This window comes from Salvelinus alpinus, chromosome 24 (assembly GCF_045679555.1).
Source record: "Salvelinus alpinus chromosome 24, SLU_Salpinus.1, whole genome shotgun sequence".
Classification (NCBI taxonomy): domain Eukaryota; kingdom Metazoa; phylum Chordata; class Actinopteri; order Salmoniformes; family Salmonidae; genus Salvelinus; species Salvelinus alpinus.
The window spans coordinates 33,942,756-33,957,718 of record NC_092109.1 but is presented as its reverse complement, the minus strand read 5'-3'; positions in this window follow the sequence as shown (position 1 = coordinate 33,957,718).

Sequence of the window (14,963 nt, the reverse complement as noted above, 5' to 3'; positions counted from 1 at the left end):
TCTGTGCCACATCAGGAGTCTGGGTAATATGCTGTATCTTTGACAGTCAGACTAGAAGTCACTACCACCGTAAGAACATAAAAATGTCATACCATGCCGTGCTATAATTCCAAACGATGTCAATGTATTATCCTTCAAAGGGACTAAAGGCTAGAGAGAAAGACAAATTAGAAATAGACAGAGTTAATTTTAGTCCTTGGATGTCTTCATTCCTTCCAAACATTGAGGCGATTCAATCGTCTGAAAGATTTGTTTTTGTCACGTTTAATTTGCTCACCAAACACCAAGCTACACGAATTTACCACAAATTTACCCCTGGGGGAGTGGTGGAAAGTTTAATGTTTTAAAATGCATCCCAGCACTGACAATGTCTGTAGCAGTGGAGGCTGGTGGGAGAAGCTACAGGAGGACGGGCTCATTGTAATGGCTGAAATTGAATACATGGAACGGAGTTAAACATGTTGTTTCCATATGTTTGATGTGTTTGTTACCGTTCCATGTCATTCCAGCCATTACAATGAGCTTGTCCTTGTATAGTTCCACCCACCAGCCTCCAATTGTCTGTAGGAAAACAAAAAAATCCATGATGTAGAACAGGGCTCTCCAACCCTGTTCCTGGAGAGCTACCCTCCTGTAGATTTTAACTCCAACCTTGCTCCTGGAGAGCTACCCTCCTGTAGGTTTTAACTCCAACCCTGTTCCTGGAGAGCTACCCTCCTGTAGGTTTTAACTGCAACCCTGTTCCTGGAGAGCTACCGTCCTGTAGGTTTTAACTCCAACCCTGTTCCTGGAGAGCTAACGTCCTGTAGGTTTTAACTCCAACCCTGTTCCTGGAGAGCTACCCTCCTGTAGGTTAACTCCAACCCTGTTCCTGGAGAGCTACCGTCCTGGAATATACACTACATGACCAAGTGTATGTGGACACCAGCTTAAACATCTCATTCTAAAATCATGGGTATTAATATGGAGTTGGTCCCCCCTTTGCTGCTATAACAGCCTCCACTCTTCTGGGAAGGCTTTCCACTAGATGTTGGAACTTGCTTCCATTCAGCTACAAGGTCGGGCACTGATGTTGGGCGATTAGGCCTGGCTCGCAGTCGGCGTTCCAATTCATCCCAAAGGTGTTAGATGGGGGTTGAGGTCAGGCCTCTGTGCAGGCCAGTCACGTTCGTCCACACCAATCTCGACAAACCAGTGCTATATGGACCTCACTTTGTGCATGGGGGCATTGTCATGCTGAAACAGGAAAGGGCCTTCCCCAAACTGTTGCCACAAAGTTGGAAGCACAGAATCCTCTAGAATGTCATTGTATGCTGTAGCGTTAAGATTTCCTTCACTGGAACTAAGGGGCCTAGCCCGAACCATGAAAAACAGCCCCAGAACATTATTCCTTCTCCACCAAACTTTACAGTTGGCACTATGCATTGGGGCAGGTAGCGTTCTCCAGGCATCCGCTAAACCAAGATTTGTCAGTCAGACTGTCAGATGGTGAAGCGTGATTCATCACTCCAGAGAACGCATTTCCACTGCTCCAAAGTCCAATGGTGACGAGCTTTACACCACTCCAGCCGATGTTACTTATTGCGCATGGTGATCTTAGGCTTGTGTGCACCAGCTCAGCCATGGTAACCCATTTCATGAAGCTCCCGATGAACAGCTCTTGTGCAGATGTTGCTTCAAGAAGCAGTTTGGGACTCGGTAGAGAATGTTGCAACTGAGGACAGACGATTTTTACACACTACGCGTTTCAGCAGTCACCGGTCCCATTCTGTGAGCTTGTGTGACCTACCACTTCGGCTGAGCAATTGTTGCTCCAAGATGTTTCTACTTCACAATATCACTTACAGTTGACGGGGGCAGCTCTAGCAGGGCAGAAATTTGACAAGCTGACTTGTGACAGTGCCACGTTGAAAGTCACTGAGCTCTTCAGTAAGGCCATTCTACTGTAAATGTTTGTCTATGGAGATTGCATGGCGGTGTGCTTGATTTTATACACTTGTCAGGAACGGGTGTGGCTGAAAAAGCCAAATCCACTCATTTGAAGGGGTGTCCACATACTTTTGTATATATAGTGTATTATGAATAAATATAGAGTGGGGGATAGCAGAAGCCTTCTGGAAGATCTGTCGAAGGGGAAGATGGCAGATAAGGAGAAAAGTGAAACATGTTTTGATGGAATATGGAATGGAGGATTGCACAGAACTTTTGGAAGAGCTCGAGAAGGAAAGTTAAATAATTGTGGTGCAGGTGCAGTGATGACTGACAAGAAGGAGCTGAGTGCACTGGGAAGAGGAATACGTGCTCTAGTAGCTCAGTGATGGAACCTGACAAGGGTATGGATGTAGTACCTGCGGTGAGGACTGCGGAGTTCAGGCCTTGTCCAGATGGTGATGAAGGTGATTTTGGCCCAGTGGGAGTGAGACTTTGAGAGAATGGATATTTGCCTTCTGGCTGATCCATATGTGGTGTCAGGTTGGGTGGAAAAGAGGTTAGGGAATGTTTGTTCGGTGAAAGTGACTCGAAGTGGTATGTAGATTTTGTGCGTTTCTGCTGTCCAGAGGGACCGTGTGCTCCGTACAACGCGACTGGGGACAAGAACTGTGACTTGCTTTCCTCTCCAGAGCAGGGCACTGCTCCCTCTGGTAGCAGCTAATGGGGATCCATAATAAATACAAATAACTGGAGTGGCGTTAAGTGTTGAGGAAGATGAACTGAAGTGGAAGATTCCCTGTGTCTGTGATGCCCGCCATTTGGTTTGACGCAGACCCGGTGGAGAGCGCGATGTAATGGAAAAGACACAGTCTGGACTACTGAGTTTTGAGTCTTTACTAGATAAAGTCAAGTTAGGATCTGTCAGTTATCCCGTGAGAGCTTTTGTCCCAAATCCATTCGTGTTTTAGGTGTCAAACTTATGGTAATGTGGCAGCAGTGTGTAGCAGGGAGATTCTGAGATGTGAGAAGTGTGCAGGAGAACATGAGACAAAGGAATGTGTAGTATCAGTGGAACAAAAGTGTGTGTGTAAACTGTAGGGGTACCCATGGTGCTGGAGATCAGAGGTGTCCGGTGAGAGAAAGACAGGTTGAGGTTGCCAGGATCAGAGTAGTGCAGAAGGTGTCGTATGCAGAGGCACTGAAGAGAGTAGTAGAGGAAGATGTATCCAGGGTGAAGAATCCTAAGAGGATCTCTGTGAGTTGGCCAAGGCCAATAGAGAGTGATAGGAATAACATGTGCTTCAGTAAGGTTGGTTTTTAGGCGGTCATGGCCATTGTTGTCAATTATACCGCAGGAATGGAACGTAAATCATAGAGGATATAGAGAATGGGCTAAGACACAGCCAATACAATAGGGGGTGGCATGCACCTATGACATTTGTTTGCCGGCCGCCATAATACCAAAGAAGACACACCAAAGTAGCCGTTGCAGACTCAAGTCAAGGACGTAGAGAGGCTGGTATTAGCAAGACTAGTAGAGTAAGTGTATTGTTGGCAGAATAGATGGATGCAGTTCAATGCATGATTAATAGGAATTCACCCTTACATTTCTTGGTAGTCCAAAAAATATTGCTATCAGGTTGTAAATCACAGCTGGCCTGGTCAATTTTTTGCTGCCTCCACCCATTCGGGATGCATTGTTTCAGTTTCAATGACTACATTTTTGGGACAAAAACAGACCATGTAACTAAGGCTGGGAATGTCAATACAATCAATCTACAACGGGCAATGATCACAAGTCAGTTGTAACGGGGCTAATAAACTAGTGTATCTATTTATGTAGCTCTTTATTTAGCAAGCTAAAAACACAGAGCCTAACGTTAGCTAGCTAGCTAGCTGCTGGGAGGCTGTCATGTCATTGTGCGAGTGGGTGAGTGGCCAACTTTTTCCCATCATATTATTTTTTGGTGGCTACAGCTAGAGATGTTGCTGTCATTTGGTTAGCTAGCAAGAAATGTGAATAGCTTTGCTAGCTAGCTATGCTGAACTTGAACGACTGTTATCCACAGTTAGCATGCATAGCTCTTATTTGTGAATCAAATGTATTTGGCATTGATCAAATGGGTGAGCAGGCAGTTCCAATTTAATTGTCAAAACATCGGTTAGGACAAGCGTGCATTGGCAGAGAAGTTGAAGAATGGGTGAGCAGGCTACTATTCCCCAATGTTTATCAGTGCAAATTGTATTTATTTTATTTATTTTTTACCCATTTTTCTCCCCAATTTCATGATACCCAATTGCTAGTTACAGTCTTGTCCCATCACTGCAACTCCCGTACGGACTCGGGGAAGGTCGAGAGCCACGCGTCCTCCGAAACACGGTACCTTAAGCCACACTTGTGCACATTTGTGGCCTGCTGGAGGTCATTTTGCAGGGCTCTGGCAGTGCTCCTCCTTGCACAAAGGCGGAGGTAGCGGTCCTGCTGCTGGGTTGTTGCCCTCCTACGGCCTCCTCCACGTCTCCTGATGTACTGGCCTGTCTCCTGGTAGCGCCTCCATGCTCTGGACACTACGCTGACAGACACAGCAAACCTTCTTGCCACAGCTCGCATTGATGTGCCATCCTGGATGAGCTGCACTACCTGAGCCACTTGTGTGGGTTGTAGACTCCGTCTCATGCTACCACTACAGTGAGAGCACCGCCAGCATTCCAAAGTGACCAAAACATCAGCCAGGAAGCATAGGAACTGAGAAGTGGTCTGTGGTCACCACCTGCAGAATCACTCCTTTATTGGGGGTGTCTTGCTAATTGCCTATAATTTCCACCTTTTGTCTATTCCATTTGCACAACAGCATGTGAAATGTATTGTCAATCAGTGTTGCTTCCTAAGTGGACAGTTTGATTTCACAGAAGTGTGATTGACTTGGAGTTACATTGTGTTGTTTAAGTGTTCCCTTTATTTTTTTGAGCAGTGTAGTTAAGTATCAAAAGTAAATGTAATTGCTAAAATATACTTAAGTAAAAGCAAAAGTATAAATCATTTCACATTCCTTATATTAAGCAAACCAGACGGAATGATTTTCTTGTTTTATTATTTTACGGATAGCCAGGGGCACACCAACACTCAAATATAATTTACAAAATAATAATTTGTGTTTAATGAGTCCGCCAGATCAGAGGCAGTAGGGATGACCAGGGATGTTCTCTTGATAAGTGTGTGAATTGGAAAAAAATTCTGTCCTGCTAAGCATTCAAAATGTAACTAGTACTTTTGGGTGTCAGGGAAAATGTATGGAGTAAAAAGTACATTCTTTTCTTTAGAAATGTATTGAAGTAAAAGTAGTCAAAAATATAAATAGTTAAGTACAGATACCCCCCAAAAACGACTTAAGTAGTACTTTTACACCACTGCCCGGATGACGCTGGGCAAATTGTGCGCCGCCTCATGGGTCGAACCCGGATCTGTAGTGACGCCTCTAGCATTGCGATGCAGTGCCTTAGACCCCTGCGCCACTCAGGAGGCCCATGAGTGCAATTTTGATGGCCAACTACAAGCTGAAAAAGTTTCAGAGGGTTTATCTACTCTTGCCTCGTTAGATTTTAGCTCATCTCGCTCTGGCTAACATTCGTTGTTGATCTTAGGGAGGGAGAGAGAGCCTACCGTTTTATGTGGTTGTTTGATCAATAGGACTTTAAAGTTCCCAAATGTAAGAGGATTTGTGTTATTTACATCTTTGCAGAAATCCATTCAGGTATTTTGTGGCTTTTGGCAATGCTTTCTAATGGTCTAAAGTCACACTGTTGCTACTGCCTGTAAACACACAGTCCATTTCAAAGTGAATGATGGCAGGCTGTGTGGCAAATGGCTTTTGCATAAAGGCCTACTGTAGCTCTGATTGGCTATGGCGCACCGGTCTGTGTAGAGTCTGGTCCTGGACAAGACTGACATGTTTTTATTAGGTATTATTTACTGCAGTGTCTGTTAATTGTCCAAACGCACGGCCGGTTTCCCGTCATTCCCATCGGTTTCCCCGTCATTCCCATCGGTTTCCCCATCATTCCCATCGGTTTCCCCGTCATTCCCAAACATTCTATGAAAGTATGAAAACGTGAAAAGAAGAAGAATAATAATTTTAAAAATGAAAGGCGTCATATTCTTCCTGGGGGTGTACATTAACAGATTCTTATCAGATTTCATGTTGATAAAACGCTGTCAGTTCCACTTTAAGTCCTACTAAATGTGTTGATCCAGATCTGTTCCAGCTTTAGCTAACTCCTCTGACCACTGTAATGCCATGTATGGTATCATATAGCCCTATGTTTATAACTCAAGAATTCATTCCACTTCTTACCCTAATCAAGAGTCATCAGACAAACATTAAGGCACAGACACAACCCAGACTGAGTTCCTGGGAAAAACCAAACGCAGGACAATGCCCTGGTCGGTGATGCTATGATAGGATTCTCAGGAGAGGAGAGGCTATTCTGAAATTGTTCACTTGCAGGAAATGGTTCTGAAGAGACTAATTAACTTGACATCTAGAGCTGGCAGAGGTCATTCTGTCCTCAGCAAGGGGAATTGTCCTCAATGTGACAGCATAGGTGTCCCACACATTAGGAACCTTTAATCAGAGTCAGAATCACCTTTATTTGCATGTAAATTAATTTGACTTGGTGAAATGGTCCTGCCCCATTAAACAGGATATACAAACAGACGATAAACAGGATCTACAGACAGACGATAAACAGGATATACAGACAATAAACAGGATGTACAGTCAGACGATAAACGGGATATACACAAACGATAAACCGGATCTACAGATGATAAACAGGATATACACAAACAATAAACAGGATATACAGTCAGACGATAAGCGGGATATACACAAACGATAAACAGGATATACAGTCAGACAATAAGCGGGATATACACAAACGATAAACAGGATATACAGTCAGATGATAAGCGGGATATACACAAACGATAAACAGGATATACAGTCAGACGATAAACGGGATATACACAAACGATAAACAGGATATACAGACGATAAACAGGATATACAGTCAGACGATAAACGGGATATACACAAACGATAAACAGGATATACAGACGATAAACAGGATATACAGTCAGACGATAAACGGGATATACACAAACGATTAACAGGATATACAGTCAGACGATAAACAGGATATACAGTCAGACGATAAGCGGGATATACACAAACGATAAACAGGATATACAGTCAGATGATAAGCGGGATATACACAAACGATAAACAGGATATACAGTCAGACGATAAACGGGATATACACAAACGATAAACAGGATATACAGACGATAAACAGGATATACAGTCAGACGATAAACAGGATATACAGTCAGACGATAAACGGGATATACACAAACGATAAACAGGATATACACAAACGATAAACGGGATATACAGTCAGATGATAAACGGGATATACAGACAACATATGAAGAAGCAGAGTTTACACTAATCCACATGTGATGCAGTATGTACACTATGTAGACTGTAAGCTAAGAACTACAAGCTTCCCTATAAACCCTAATCAACATTATAAATGATGGATGTAGAGATGTGAGACTGTTGATTCACTTCAACTGAACTCAACTGCCTGATGCATACCAGATAGAGAGAATAAAGTATATTATTTGATCTTAGTAAATTGCACAGGCATGATTCAAAATGGTAATACTGTTGTTTCTTAAGACTTGTATATATTTTAGATAGGCTTACGTGTTGTAGACATAAGCTATGACATCAGATGTTCCTATATTGTGAGGGTTAGTATTAAACCATGGATGAAACACCACATGTCAGTAGCCGTTTAAAACTTTTAAAAATGGTCCATGTAGTGCTGATTATTCATGATGACTGGCTCTCTCCTATGGGGACAGGATGCTAAAATAAAAACCTGTCTGCAAGCATGTGGTGTAGCCAAATAGGTCCCCCGTCCATTTCCACAGTCAGAATAGATTTTTTTAAAACACTATGATCTGCATCCCAGGGGATCCTTTAACTGGCACGTTCAACCCAGGTTAATGTATAGCCCGATAAATGTTATAAAAGTATGAAAGCATAGCCTACCACTTGACTGTTAAATTGACTTTGGGCTTGGCGGGCAAGGCCAAACTATTCTTCAAGATCCAAAGTCAGATCAACTCTGCCATTGGAAAATACCTTCTCTTATTAAATGGGCATATGCAATATTTTTTTAATTTTACCTTTATTTAACCAGGTAGGCTAGTTGAGAACAAGTTCTCATTTACAACTGCGACCTGGCCAAGATAAAGCAAAGCAGGCGACACAAACAACAACACAAAGTTACACATGGGATAAACAAGCGTTTATTCCATGTAGAAAAAAATAAAGTCTATATAGAGTGTGTAATATAATATAATAGTAGTATAATATAGTATAATATAATCAATAGTTACCAAAGAAACATCACTGATCATTAACAATCCATTGTTGTACCATACCAAAGGGATATCCTCTTCCTAAGAACTGTCATTTCATTATTTGTTTTCTTATAAGGACTCATTCATAGGAACCTCAGACATTATGGGTCCGATTCCAACATAGGAATTTACGCCTTTTCTACGCACGCCTTTCTTATGAACTTGTCAGTATTTGGTATTCGCACTTACCTTATTCAACCGAGTAACACGCTCTGAATAAATGTAATTCAACTGCTGAAAACCATCCCACTTGCTGGCAAACATATTTTCTTGTGGAGTTGTCATTCAATAGGGTTTTCAGTACATTTATCTTAAGCCATCCCTTTAAATATACCTTTAAGTTTGAATTTAGTCGACAGACTCAATAGAATATATGGAGAGAACGTTCAGAACATTAGGGATCAATGAAAGAAAGCCATCTAAATACACACATATCTGTCTCAATTTCAGCACCAATTGGTGGATTTAAAAATACTATGATCTTGTTGATTATTTAGGTTTAAGTTTAAGTATTTAAACAGGTTTGGAGAGCCTTTATGCATGAAATAAATAAAACGGTGGTTAGATTCATTCAGAAAATTGTCACATTCAGTTCTTGAACCCATGGTAATGTTGGAAGATTAGTGTACATATCATTATAATAAGGAGAATAGTGTACACTAGTAGGTTATACCCTCGCTATTGCTTAACCATAGAACTGTGTGATGACACATTATTGCGCCATGCATTGGGTTCAAACTGTTATGGCTTGAGCATCTGCTCCATAACATTTAATTAGACTACTTTAAAAAAATGTTTTATCAACAGTTACTAATGATGCTCCGCAACAACCACACGGCAGTGACAGCATTTACAGAGGATGCAAATGAAGGTAAACGAAACAATGTAAAGAAATGGAATGATAATGTACTGTAAGCTATACAACCTGAAGGGAACTAACAGTAAATTGACAGTTGAATATGTGGTTATTAGGCCTACTGAAGGTCGACACTGATTGTGGCTAATATTTAACATGAAAGAAATAGGAGACAGAGAAAGTCGTGGTAGCCTGTAATTAAGATATTCTGGATTGCACATCCCTGCAAGTTAAAAGGTTGTACAATTTAAATTCTGCATAATGGCACATCATTTCATAAACTTTACTGTGGGAAAGTTATGTTGATATGCTTCATCAGTTTGCTGTCATATGAGTGATTTCACATGTCTCCAGGATTATAAGGTAAAATGTATCTAAAACAAGATATTTAAAATGCCCTTATCCAAACAGATTACCTAGCTCGTATCAATAGCTCTTAGCTAGCTCGTATCAATAGCTCTTATCAAGTTGTAAATTACAGTGCCTGGGGAATGGTGTTATTTCTATGGAGAAAAAAAAGGAGATGCTTTTACCACTTGGAACCGGTAGGTTCGCTGGACCCTGTGAATTAGTTTCCTCGCGTGTAAGGGTAGTGGAATTATTAGGGGATTTAATTCAAGATCAGAATACGGCGTATCTGTAGACACACGTCCGCTACACATTCATAACTTCATACAAACGAATAACGGGTTAATAGCATTCTATTTATATGCTTAATTTCAAGGTCAGAATACACACAGAGAGAAAAGTGCATATAAAGGGAATTACGTTCCATTTACACTTAACTCAGGTCAGAATCGACCCTATGCACTTGATAAATATATATGTGTTTGCCTGGATTTGTGCAAAGGATTACATTGCAGTGAAGAACAGACCTGCTGACTCAACACTAATCAGACTATACAAGGGCAGTCATTCACTTAATGTAATCAATTAACCATGAGATCCAAGATCAATGCCTAATATCAATCTCTGTGTCTAAGCCAATCAAATAATTTAGTGAAAGGGTGACTGCAGAAGACCTTTTAATAAGGTCTCTTTAAATTAAGGTATGTGTCACTTGTTCTTCATGACATTATCAATGAGCAGGGGACATTTTACAGGCCATAGGCTACTTTAAAAATATATACAATCTGCAATATTTACTGCTGTTTAACATGCTACATACGTCTTCTTGCAGAATATAACTCATTGCCTCATGACCTACAACTGTCTTACCCCATCATCACCCAATACAAAGTTGCTTAATTTACTCCATTAGTAAACAATGTCTCAATGGGCTTCAAAAGGGTAAAACTATCATGTTGTTCTCATGGACTGTCAGAGCTTGGGTGCAAAGACTATCTATGTATTTGAGAGTGGTTACATTTTCCCAGCACCATTCCTCAGCTTTGGGCTGCAGCCAATTAAGTGGTTGCCATTTGATTGAAAACGAATTAAGGCTTTATATGGACGGTAGCTAGCCTTAAGAGCGTTGGGACAGTAACCCGAAAGGTCGCTGGTTCGAATCACTGAGCCCACTAGGTAAAACATCTGTCGATGCGCACTTGAGCAAGGCACTTAACCCTAATTGTTCCTGTTAGTCGCTCTGGGTAAGAACGTCTACTAAATATAAAGTGGCTAGGCTGTTTAGAATTGAAGATCCTAAAACGGTTTGTATAGCCCTAGAGCGAACCGATGCAAATTAATTCAAGTATATTATTTGAGAGCGCTTGCATGTCTACATAGGATATACAACCATTTCAAAGCGAGACGTTACATACCGCCAATGATGCGGTCGGACCTTCTGCGCGCACTTTTCGTTTTCACTTCGTCAAAACGTATTTCCTTCATAAACCCATCATGTATGTCAGCCTCCTTTCATGGTAAAGTGAGAACTCTCCGTGTGAAATATGCGGCAGTTGCAGAAGTAAAGGCGTATCCTCTGACTTAGAGTCTAGAATAAACGCAATGTTCTCATCTCCACGCCTTCCATCCATCCAAAGACGCTGCCACGCTCACAATGCCGCTCTGCTTTGTGACTGCTCATATACATTTTCAGATGAGATTGTTGTTCAATATTGCTTCATTAATAATGCACGTAAATTGCAGTCTGTTTTGAAGACTTCATTCCGCTTGCAAATTACGTGTTCAATTAGATAGGGTTTTGGCTTTCCTCATCTGAATGTGCATTTCTTGCACAAAGTGAAAGAAAATATACCTACTTCATATTTTATGCAGTAGACCTAATACTGTACTGTCAATAACAACATTGTAAATAACATGTTTTATTTCTGTCCCTGACCCCCTTAAAATGGTATATTAAATATGTTCCATCTGTCCTAGCCAGAGGCTGAGCCTAGCGTGCATGCGCTAGCCTGAGTCATACAGTCACCAACACACACACAGGACAATCCCTCAGATCCAGTCAATTCGACATAGTGTTTATCCATAGCCTATGTTTACTTAACACAACTATAGCCGAGGGCATAGCCGTGGGAAGTAAGGGTGCTGAAACAGCCCCTGAAAAATCGGAATAAACTTTTTTCTCACAAACGTAGTGCACCCAAAACACAGAAAAATAGTATTATCTTCTGCCCATGTTTTGACCTCAGGCCAGGGGAGAGTTACCAGCTATGACATATCCAGGACAGTGAGGAGGAACCTTGCCGTCTCATGAGGGCCCTCTGTCTGACATATGGACCAATGGGCAGCCCATGGACATCTCAGCAAGAACATACAATATAGGGACATGACAGAGACCCCAATCAACTGGAGACATCAGGGAACTCTCAGGTTACTGCCAGCCTGCACCTGCTGGGTTAGAGATGTGAAACAGGAGAATAAAATAACTTTGATCTTTTTTTGTTTGTTGAGTTCGGACATTCTACAAATTAATCTTTGGAGAATAGACCAATCATATCAAGGGTATGCATGATATGCAATTTTCCTTCTGTTAGCCTACTCTGTCAATAAGATGGGTCTGTAAACGTATCTTAATCATGGAGTTTTATGACCAGCCTGTGACACATTAACCAGCATCTGAAACACTACAAAGTTTATTAGTGTTCACTGACCAACACTGTATCGATAAGACATGTCTCCGAGTGACTTCCTTGACATAGACCAGAAGTGTTGGTGCTACTAAACCAGGTGGAACGTCGCAGACCAGGATGACTTCTGACATGCAACCAGTCTAATGAGAAGAGAAGCACAGCTATAGCTCTGTGTCTCCATCTGTCACACTTCAATTACAGCTCTAATGACTACCTCCCTTCACTGACTGCATCCTTACTTCCTGTTTCTCTCCTCCATTCTCCCCTTCCCACTCAATTTGCAATTATACCTGATATATCTCAAAACAACATGGTCTGGACTCAGGATTTGAAATGGCAGAGGGACAATTCACTGACAAGTTGGACAAACACCCTCTAATGGCTACTGTTCATTGTAAGACTGCTATGCATATCATATAAACTCAGCAAAAAAATAAACATCCTCTCACTGTCAACTGCGTTTATTTTCAGCAAAATTAACATGTGTAAATATTTGTATATACTCTTCCATTAAAAAACCTGCAAGTTCTCTGATATTTCTGGGGAGAATGGCCCTAGCCCTCACCCTCCGATCCAACAGGTCCCAGACGTGCTCAATGGGATTGAGATCCGGGCTCTTCGCTGGCCATGGCAGAACACTGACATTTCTGTCTTACAGAAAATCATGCACAGAATGAGCAGTATGGCTGGTGGCATTGTCATGCTGGAGGGTCATGTCAGGATGAGCCTACAGGAAGGGTACCACACGAGGGAGGAGGATGTCTTCCCTGTAACGCACAGCGTTGAGATTGCCGGCAATGACAACAAGCTCAGTCCGATGATGCTGTAAAACACCACTCCAGACCATGACGGACCCTCCACCTCCAAATCGATTCCACTCCAGAGTACAGATCTCGGTGTAACGCTCATTCCTTCGACGATAAACGCGAATCCGACCATCATTCCTGGTGAGACAAAACCGCGACTCGTCAGTGAAGAGCACTTTTTGCCAGTCCTGTCTGGTCCAGCGACGGTGGGTTTGTGTCCATAGGCGACGTTGTTGCCGGTGATGTCTCGTGAGGACCTCCCTTACAACAGGCCTACAAGCCCTCAGTCCAGCCTCTCTCAGCCTATTGCGGACAGTCTCAGCACTGATGGAGGGATTGTGCATTCCTGGTGTAACTCGGGCAGTTGTTGTTGCCATCCTGTACCTGTACCGCAGGTGTGATGTCCGGATGTACTGATCCTGTGCAGGTGTTGTTACACGTGGTCTGCCACTGCGAGGACGATCAGCTGTCCGTCCTGTCTCCCTGTCTTAGGCGTCTCACAGTACGGACATTGTAATTTATTGCTCTGGCCACATCTGCAGTCCTCATGCCTCCTTGCAGCATGTCCAAGGCACGTTCACCCAGATGAGCAGGGACCCTGGGCATCTTCATTTTATTGTTTTTCTAAGTCAGTAGAAATGAAAACTTAGGACGCTAAAGAGGCCTAACTGTGACCTTAATTGCCTACCGTCTGTAAGCTGTTAGTGTCTTAGCGACCGTTCCACAGGTTCATTGAGCAAGCATGGGAAACAGTGTTTAAACCCTTTACAATGAAGATCTGTGAAGTCATTTGGATTTTTACTAATTATCTTTGAAAGACAGGGTCCTGAAAAAGGGACGTTTCTTTTAGATGTGGGACCGTATGTTGACAGGCAGTACATTTGAATAAAGGAAATGGCCACACACTGACAGAGACATTTCTATGTAACATTTAATGAGTCTCTGAGTAACGTATACAAATGATGAATTGAACATTGTACACAAGTAGTGTGATAACTGAACCCCCCTGGGGTGCGTGCCGTGGGGGAGATCTTCGTGGGCTATACTCGGCCTTGTCTCAGGATAGTAAGTTGGTGGTTGAAGATATCCCTCTAGTGGTGTGGGGCTGTGCTTTGGCAAAGTGGGTGGGGTTATATCCTGCCAGTTTGGCCCTGTCCGGGGGTATAGTTGGACAGGGCCAGTGTCTTCCGACCCCTCCTGTCTCAGCCTCCAGTATTATGCTGCAATAGTTTGTCAGGGGGCTAGGGTCAGTCTTATATCTGTAGTATTTATCCTGTCTCATCTGGTGTCCTGTGTAAATTTAAGTATATTCTCTCAGCCCTAGGACCATGCCTCAGGACTACCTGGCCTGATGACTCCTTGCTGTCCCCAGTCCACCTGGTCGTGCTGCTGCTCCAGTCTCAACTGTTCTGTCTGGGGCTATGAAACCCTGACCTGTTCACCAGACGTGCTACCTTGTCCCAGACCTGCTGTTTTCAACTCTAGACAGCAGGAGCGGTAAAGACACTCTGAATGATCGGCTATCAAAAGCCAACTGACGTTTACTCCTGAGGTACTGACCTGTTGCACCCTCGACAACCACTGTGATTATTATTATCTGACTCTGCTGGTCATCTATGAACATTTGAACATCTTGGCCATGTTCTGTTATAATCTCCACCCGGCCACCCCTCACAGCCTGTGTTCTCTCTAGGTTTCTTCCTAGGTTCTGGGAGACTTTCCTAGCCACTACTTCTTAACCTGCATTGCTTGCTTTTCAGGGTTTTAGGCTGGGTTTCTGTACAACACTTTGATATCAGCTGATGTAAGGGCTTTATAAATACATTTGATTGATTGCT